The sequence below is a fragment of the Dermacentor albipictus genome, chromosome 9 (genome assembly GCF_038994185.2).
Source record: "Dermacentor albipictus isolate Rhodes 1998 colony chromosome 9, USDA_Dalb.pri_finalv2, whole genome shotgun sequence".
Classification (NCBI taxonomy): domain Eukaryota; kingdom Metazoa; phylum Arthropoda; class Arachnida; order Ixodida; family Ixodidae; genus Dermacentor; species Dermacentor albipictus.
In genome coordinates, this window is record NC_091829.1 from 111,329,936 (window position 1) to 111,338,594 (window position 8,659).

The window sequence follows — 8,659 nt, forward strand, 5'->3', positions numbered from 1 at the left end:
TTTTAATGCGCAGTTAAAGAAACACTTATCTTTCTTGAATGCTTATGGACAATTGTAAGCGCATAATAGAGAATATGGATGCCATCTATTCACAGAGAAACTGATTTCATTTAGTCGCCACAACCAGATATTCGAAGCCGTATGTTAAAAGGGAAGAGGACAACTACATTAGCAAGCCAGCAACTGCATTTAGTGGACACGAATTATAGTTTATCCAAAAGCGACTTTTCTTTAGCTTGTATTCCTCTTGAACTATTTTTCCCTCTACTAGATTTTGATATCATGTGTAGTCTTACTACTTTTGATGCGGCTAGGTTGTGTCTCTCTTGCTTGATGTACCTGCAAGTAGTTAACACGCCGGTACAACTTTTATTATCAGCAGTTGCGTTATAGAATTTGTTCTTTGTGTATGTACTTCTTATTTCAATAATACACTTGTAGTTATGAGTCGGTGCTTTCATGTATACCTTACTTCTTGTCTCATTCAGTGTAGTTTTGTCTACAATGAACACTAATTAACTGAGTAGCCCAAGTTTCCCTGTTGCAGCCTTGCATATTTAAATAAAGAGCTGTTTTGCCTGTTTACGCAAAGCAACCATGCAACCCCAAGTCGAGCTGTAGCATGATCGAGCAGACGATGCTTGGTAGATCTTTCAGTTGGCTAAATAAAATTACTTCAAATAAAAGAGCACAAAGGAAAAGATGCGGAAAGACAAGATGAAGCACTGGCTTCACAGTTTTGACTGTTGCCAACTGGCACACTTCTTTCCAAAGCTTGCATTGCTTTGCTAAATGTCAGCCAGTGATAGCCAGTTTTCTCTCTCCTAAAGCGTAGATACTTTTTTTCTCTTAGAACTGCATCATATTTGCAGCCTCATTAGTCTCGACCGCAAGGCTGTTAAGAGCACTGGACGGTGGCGAGGGCCGAGAGCGTGTGAAGGCGTGCCCAGTATGAATTGTCAATTAAAGAAGTAGCAGTGCAGCTTGCATCAGAAATGTCGAATTTGCTTTGAAATTTAGCTATGAAGAGTTATAGAATAAGAATTACCTTTCACATACATCACTCGAACAAATATATTTGATCGTTTATCTCGGGTCATTTGTTACATCCTCAATAACCAGCTCCAGCTTGATGGCCAGATAGAGTCTAAGAGTCAAACAGATAATTCAGACAACGTATGGTACAGTTGCGTAGGGCGCAGACCAAAAGGCAAGTGGATGCCTGATAAGGAGTCTGCGCCCTTCTTGCTCCCATTCGGGAGCACAAGACATTCAGCGCATAAAATAAACGCTAAACGGGACGGAAGTACAGAGTGATGGGTTAACATTGAAACGGGAGTTATTTCATATTGAACATTTATGTATAATTGGGCAAATCCTGTAAGAAACAACAGAAAAAAAACCAACAAAAGGAGTGGTCATGCCTGCAGTGACAATAGATACATCATGTTATTTTTGAAAGCTTTGAATGATTTACTTTCCTGGATAATGCTTACAGCAGGATGGTGATCGTTTAAAAATCTGGAAATTCTGTAGCTAAGTTTCTGGGTGCCGTAGTTCGTACGTATTTTTTCCTTATTGTAACATATGTGCCGGGTGTTCTAGGTGTGTGTTTTCGTTAGATACTAACGAAAAAAAAGCCGTAGAATCGGAATGCATTTGTAGGTAACTAGCTAACGCTATCTTTTTGTTTATAACATTCCACAGTGTAAGCAGTTGATGTTTTCTAAACAATGGGGCAGTGTAGCTAAGGTATGGTGCATTATCTATTAGGCGCAATTTTTTTTTGTAATAAATATGTTTTCTATGCTTGTTTTAGGTGCTGTGCCCCAGACAAGAAAACAATAGTGGAAAGGCGAATGCACCAGTGTGTAGTATAGTTGTTTCCTTAGCCAGATAGGCAGAAGGTTCTTTATTTTATACATGATATCAATGGACCTTAACATACCAGTGAGAACTTTTCTAATGTGCGATGACAAGTCAAGATGCTCGTAAAATATGACACCAAGAAACTTATGTGTTGCTACACGTTCGATAGATTCATCGCGAAATTGGATAAGTATTTTTGTCTTATACACTTGTAACGAGCGCGGAATATAATGTACTTAGCTTTTTTTAGTGTTTAACTCTAGTTCATTACCGTGGAGCCACGTGGACAAATTTTCCAGCCGTACATTGGTTTCTACTTGGAGGACTTCTAAGTCTTGTCCGCAGATGAATACATTAGTATCATCAGCGTACAGTATTATTTCTGGTGTAGAGGGCTCGTTAATTATATCATTTCTATAAAGCAGAAATAACAGCGGCCCAAAGATTGATCCTTCTGGAACTCCATAATGTATCTGACCTAAACTGGACTTTGCAATCGTAATATTCGTGTAGTGTTGACGATTTAGGAGGTATTTCTTCATTAATGTGAGATTCGCTCCTCTAATTCCACATTTATATAACTTTTACAGCAAAATAGGGTGCTTAATGGAGTCGAATGCTTTTTTAAAGTCTAGAAAAACACGTATTGTATATATCGTCTGCTCGAAGTTGTTTATTATATTCTCCTTAATTTTTATTAGCGCCATTTCAGTAGATTTCACTTTCTAGAATCCGTATTGCTGCTTGGCGATGACATCGTTTTGCTTGCAGAAGTTTAGTAGCCTGATGTCTATAACTTTTTGAACTACTTTCGAGAGTATTGGTAAGGCTAAAATTGGCCTATAATTAATTATGTCATTTCTGTCACCGCCCTTCTTTAGGACAGAAATTTTTGCAAATTTCAATTTATCTGCAAATATTCCGGTACCCAAAATCAGGTTGCATATATGCGTAACTGGCTGACTAATCATGTGACTGATGGATTTGATAGGTGGAACTTTAGTGTCATCAGCACCACATGCACTAATATATTTTAAGTTTTTGATTACTTTGCAGATTTCTAATTCTGTAGTTGGAAACAAGAAGACTGAGTTTTGGATGTTCGACGTGATATACGTTGTACAATCACAGTTACTTGCCTGAGATTTACTTGAAGTCCCTGATATAAGAAAGTGCTCATTAAGTTGGTCAGCAAGCGACGCCCCTGTGTAAGGCACTCCATTTATAACGAGTTCAGAGATGCCGTCTCTTTTGTTGTTGGACATTAGCTTGCACGTTTACTGTATTCCATACTTGTTTAGGGTTGTTGCAGATATCAGTAAACTTTTGTTCGTAATAACTAGTCCTGGCTTTTTTAATATGAGAGGCTAACTTATTACGAATTTGTTTGTATTCAGCCAAACAGACCATATTTTTCGTTCTGATGAAAGAGGCAAATAGTCTGTCACGTTCTCTAATTCTTTTTAGAAGGTCGACATTTATCCATGGCTTTCTGGCTTTTTTACACCTTTTGAATTTTATGGTAGGGAAGGCTTGATTGTAGAGCTCAGTAATTGTTTTAATAAAGACGTCATATGCTGCGACGGGGTCAGATAGTTGAACATCTGCTCAGCTTGTTTCTGCTACTAAGTTTCTAAATATTGTGGTCTTAGCTTCAGTAATTATTCTGTATGTAATGGGCGCACATGTTTTGAAATGACTCTGTGGTGTACAGTAGGGTTTAAAGAACATTAAAATAGGTAAGTGGTCACTAATATTAGCTCTTGGTACATCTGTTTGCACATCATCCTTTTTGTTACTTGTAAAACACACATTTAGTAAAGTATGGCACATGTCTGTCACTCTAGTTGGCATATCTATTACATTTTCACAACAAAACTAGAGAAAAATATGAAGAATTCTTTTTTGATTACAATGAAGCAATAAAAGATCGATAATGAAATCACCACAAATAACAACAGGCAACTTAAACGACATACACTGTTCTAACATATCTTCAACAAATTCTAAAAAAATAGGCTGTGATGCAGATGGCGGCCTATATACAACGGCAAGTATGGCACCAGCACACTTTAACATGAGACATTCGAAGTGTTGATTTATTTTACAAAACTCTTCTATGGCGACATAATTTAGGTAGTTCATTATATAAATAGCCACACCTCCGCCTCTCTTATCACTCGGTGAAATTGATACGCATTTGTATCCTGGAAACTGTATAACATCATAATCGTTGGTGAGTCAAGTTTCAGTAAACGCAAAAATTTCAAATTTATGGTGTAATTCATTTAGGAAGATTTCCACAGAATCCTGTTTAATCGGAAGGCTTTGAGCATTGAGATGGAATTAGGAAATTTTTTTTCCCGTAGGTGCTTTGAATGTTTCAACAAATCAGCATCATGATAACAATATGTGAACGGGACTGTCATTTCCAAGGGTGTCAGTGCTATCAGTTACCGCGATGCGCGTACCGCCCGTTACTCAACGTATCTTGTCTAGATCTTTTGTCGTCCTAATCCTGATAGCTCGGCTGCAGGGGCCGCGACGAACAAACATTTTTCCATTTTTTAGCCAGGCAAACACATACGCTTTCTTTTTCGCCGTTTTCATCATTTTCCAGAAGAGCGTCTTGTTTTGTGCTGCCAGGTATTCATTGAATAATATTTTAGATTACATTTCCTTTAGCTGTCCCTTTTTTTCGCAAGCCATGCGTCTCTGGTTGAACAGGATAAAAAAAATTATGGGGTTTTACGTGCCAAAACGACTTTATGATTATGAGGCACGCTGTAGTGGAAGGCTCCAGAAATTTCGACCACTTACGGTTCTTTAACGTGCACCTAAATCTAAGTACACGGGTGTTTCCGCATTTCGCCCCATTGAAATGCGGCCGCTGTTGCCGGGATACGATCCCGCGACCTCGTGCTCTGCAGCCTAACACCATAGCCACTGAGCAACCACGGTGGGTTTGAACGGGATACCAAGCGTACAAGAACCGATGCAACCTTCATAGCACTCTCCCCGACCCCATTGTCATTGATAGACCGTGAGGGCAATCGATGAACAGCCTCAACATCTGCCTCGGAAAGGAGCGGAAGTTCGAGATCAGTGACCAAGACATTAAGCTTTTCCAGTACGTTTTCATTATCATGATGGGGCAGCCCAAGTATTTCTAAATTTTGACGTCTGCTGTACTGCTCTAGTTCGTTAACTTGCTGCCTTAATTCTTGGTTTTCGTGTTCTATTACCCGAGCCTCGAGTTTTTCTACTCGCTTTCCGAGGGCAGACATGTCTGCATCGTGCTGTTTTATTTTTGACAGAACTTCGTCGTATTTTTTGACCATTTCCTGCATACACCGTTCAATACCATCCACAGTGGCCTTTATCTCTCCTAGTGTATCGATTTTTGACTTAAGTTTAAGTACTTCTGTGACCACGAGACGAATATCCGCAATTTAACTTGCAAGACTGGCTTCCGGTATCTCTCTTGTTTTCTTGCCACTCTGGTTGCTTCGAGCCTTAGCTCTTTTACATGTTGAGCATTTACACCCTTTTTTTCGCAGTTCCTGTCTTTTTTGTATGCGGCTTTATTTACCCATGAACATGTGCCAATTTGATACATATAAAGACATTCCGAGAACGTTAGGAACACCGTATCCTCAGAAAGCTCTTCGTTGCATGTAAGACATGTGTCAGTCATTTTTCCGATCCTGACATACCGAGCAGTCAGCTGCAGCGGCTACCAGAAAAAAAAGCGCAAAAAATGCAAAAGACCAACCTGCAAATTAAGGCGAAGTTTTTAGGGTCCGGATAGCAGCTCCTGCGGTGCCGCTGCTGCTGAATGCTTGTGAAGCAGGTCTTCAGTGGCGAGCTACTTTTATAGCTGTTGGGTGGTTACGTCAGAAGCTACGTTGATACTATCAGCCAGTTTCCATGGCACGTTTCCGATAGCCGGTCATTCTTCGGTAGCTTATCCAGGCTAGGCGTACGGAATCGGCTCCTGCAATTTAAGGAGCCGATGCAGAAGGGCCCTAAATCAACAAACATTTTGCGCATATTGCATATAGGTTTTAATCGAAAAGCTTTGGCAGCATAATACGTACATCATCATTTTGCGTGTATCACATATAGACCTTTTGGCTAAGATAAATTTTAGTTTCGGCAACATAATAAGCACCCAATTGTTCCGTGTCCACGTGAAACTAACGTCTCATTAACTTTGCTTTCGTTGTTCATGGACGTTATGGGTATCTCTCTTGCTGCAATATAACGGACCCCAGCCCATTATTACCAGCCCTTCCAAGGGTCCTGCAAGAATTGCGTCGAGACCTCTGCTTTCGTTGCACCTAAGAGGCACGACTCTACATTCACAAATGCCAGAAGCTGCTAGGTCGATTCACGAAACCATAGATAGCATTGAAGAAATTATTGGTAAGAAAAGGCTCAGGTTTTTATGATTTAGAGGCATAATGGGTATTTGTTCAAAGCTGCAATATACTGAAGCATATGAAGAGGGTCAAGTGTCGCGAAAGAATTTCATTAGATACAGCGAAGCATTTGCGAAGGCTTGGGGAGATTTCGAAGAGTCGCAAAAGAACATCCCTGGCACATAGAAGGGATTACCTGCAAAGGATGTAGAGGCTGCTCGGAGTGGCATACATCAGCGAGTCTTTTTTCTTTTGTGCAAGTGTTGTGAAACCTTGAAGTACGGAACAGTTTAGTGTACACCTTGAATTTACGCATTGATGTTTCTTTAGCGTGCTAAATCATAAGATCTCTTATCCTCCCAGGAACACATTCAGGCACTGCTTATGTCGCGGACTTCACTAAACCTCCAAGACGTTTTTTGAACTGTGCGCTTTAGAGACGTGATGGTGCATGATTTCCAAGATACCCCCCTCCAATTCCTCTTTTTAAGCCGAGAGGGATACAGGTACACTTCTTTGTCGGAGGATGTCTTGGATTCGTGGCTGGTATCAGCTAATAATTTTAGTGGAAAGGCATGCTGATAAAGTATTACTTTACTTTGTTCATTCGTTGAGTTCTTTGCATCCACATTTGTTTGTATGTGCCATCCCAACTGGATTAAAGGGACACTGAGACCATTCGGAAGGCTGTATACAAATCCATGAAGTAGGCAGGGTAGGTCCTTTTTTTTCTCAAGAGACAGATTTAAGTGCTCTCCGTAAAGTGGATAATTCATTATTCGGTTTTAAACATCTGTATTCCTAGAGATCGTAGCATAACCACTTCATGTTTTTTTTAAACTGCCTCTATAGATTTTAGTAGAATGGGTGAGTTATGATTACAAAACGGCGCCGAATAAAACAACACACGAAGAACTAGCCCACCAAGAAGAACTAGCCCACCAACACATGCTCGGGTGAGTTATGTTACTGAAGTGAGTGATCCGATTGACATCATCAGGATGCGTCGCTTTACGTTGCATGTCAAATCACCAAACCATTTTATCAAATACTTTCACACTGTGCAAGAGGTCAGCCTGTCTTCCAGGGTTGGCAATGGAAGTTTCAATCGCAATCTCGAATAATGTAAAATGTATAGAAGGTCTCTTGATTTGAGGTGTTTCATAAAGTGCAATACACCAACGTTTTCAACCTTGTAGCTCTCGCAGGTACTCCCATGAAGCATCTCAGTTCGTGATTCATCAGCTCGTCAGCCGTTCGTGCTGTCATTTCCGAAAAGAGATTGCTAGAACTCAGTGAAACAGCTCCTCGAGGGCAGGAAGACAGTTAATGCGATACATGTAGAGACAAGTGGGATAACAAGTGCTGAAAACGAGGTACACAAAAGCTACCTATAGTTTTGATAGTTGACACTACCTAACTTGTAGATTTCCTAGAGACAGTTATGCGAAGATCCGGGTGGGGACCATATGTCCCAAATGTGCGTCTATTGTCTAGTTGTTAACGTTTCTGGGCGTCAACCCGATCTGATTTCAATTGAGTTCAATTACAATTGAACGTACCGTGCGTACAACACCGGTAGAAAATTTTAAGCATAGCCTGTTACAGAAGCGTTGGTCATCGCATTTCTCGCCACCTCAGCCCACAAGTACCTAGTTATGTTCCCGTTCTTATGGTACTTGTGTTCCGCCGGACAAAACGCAGGCCGAGCCCCAACGCAGGCGACCAGTGGTTTGTTATTGATAGCGCCCATCGTCTTTGTGCGACACAGAATGGTCGGTGACTCCTGAAGTGTAAGCACGGTTTCGAAACAGCAACCACTTTCTTCCCAACCCGCGCCGGAAGTTTACATGCCGGCCACGTGACGAGGGCGCACAGGCTGCCATTTGCGTCGCGTACACTAAACGACGCTCAAGATCATGGCAGTAGTTGAGTGCTTGGTAAAGGCGAGCACAAAAAAAGGACACTAGCGGAAACGTGGGTGCCCGTGTGTCTCCTTTCTTTTCTTTTTTGTCCATGTCTTTACTAAGCGCTGAACTGCTGCCATTCGTGATGAACGACGAAGTCTATTTCGCAAGGCTTGTCGAGCACAAATTCAAACACGGCCTGACGCGTGCACGGTCTGCACGCCAGCCCGCTCTATATGCGTAGGACAAGCGCGCGCGGCTTTGCGGACACGTGACCTGTTGTCAGGCGTGTGGGATTACCGTGCGTGGTTGGGCCCACGCGGCTACCCCGTACGTGCATTGAGCGTCTACCTCGGCTTCAGCTTTACTTGCAGAACGAGCGAGCGGAACGCAGCGGAGGATGAAAGACGGCGATAGCGAAGAAAGCGCAAAGAGGATATCGGAGGAGCAGGGTACAGC

At 41.5% G+C, this 8,659-nt stretch overlaps 1 long non-coding RNA gene across 2 annotated transcripts in view; it reads right to left on the bottom strand.

The window, feature by feature from the left end:
- Positions 1-5,704, bottom strand: part of LOC139049624 (uncharacterized) — an 81,469-nt gene extending 75,765 nt beyond the window's left edge. The window contains exons 1-2 of one of the 2 annotated variants that reach the window (XR_011508436.1): positions 5,645-5,704; positions 297-339 (exon numbers count right to left, since the gene is read on the bottom strand). This is a non-coding gene — a long non-coding RNA (uncharacterized lncRNA). The remainder of the gene's footprint in view (positions 1-296; positions 340-5,644) is intronic. The other variant, XR_011508435.1, reaches the window with a different exon arrangement.
- Between the last annotated feature and the right edge of the window lie 2,955 nt (positions 5,705-8,659).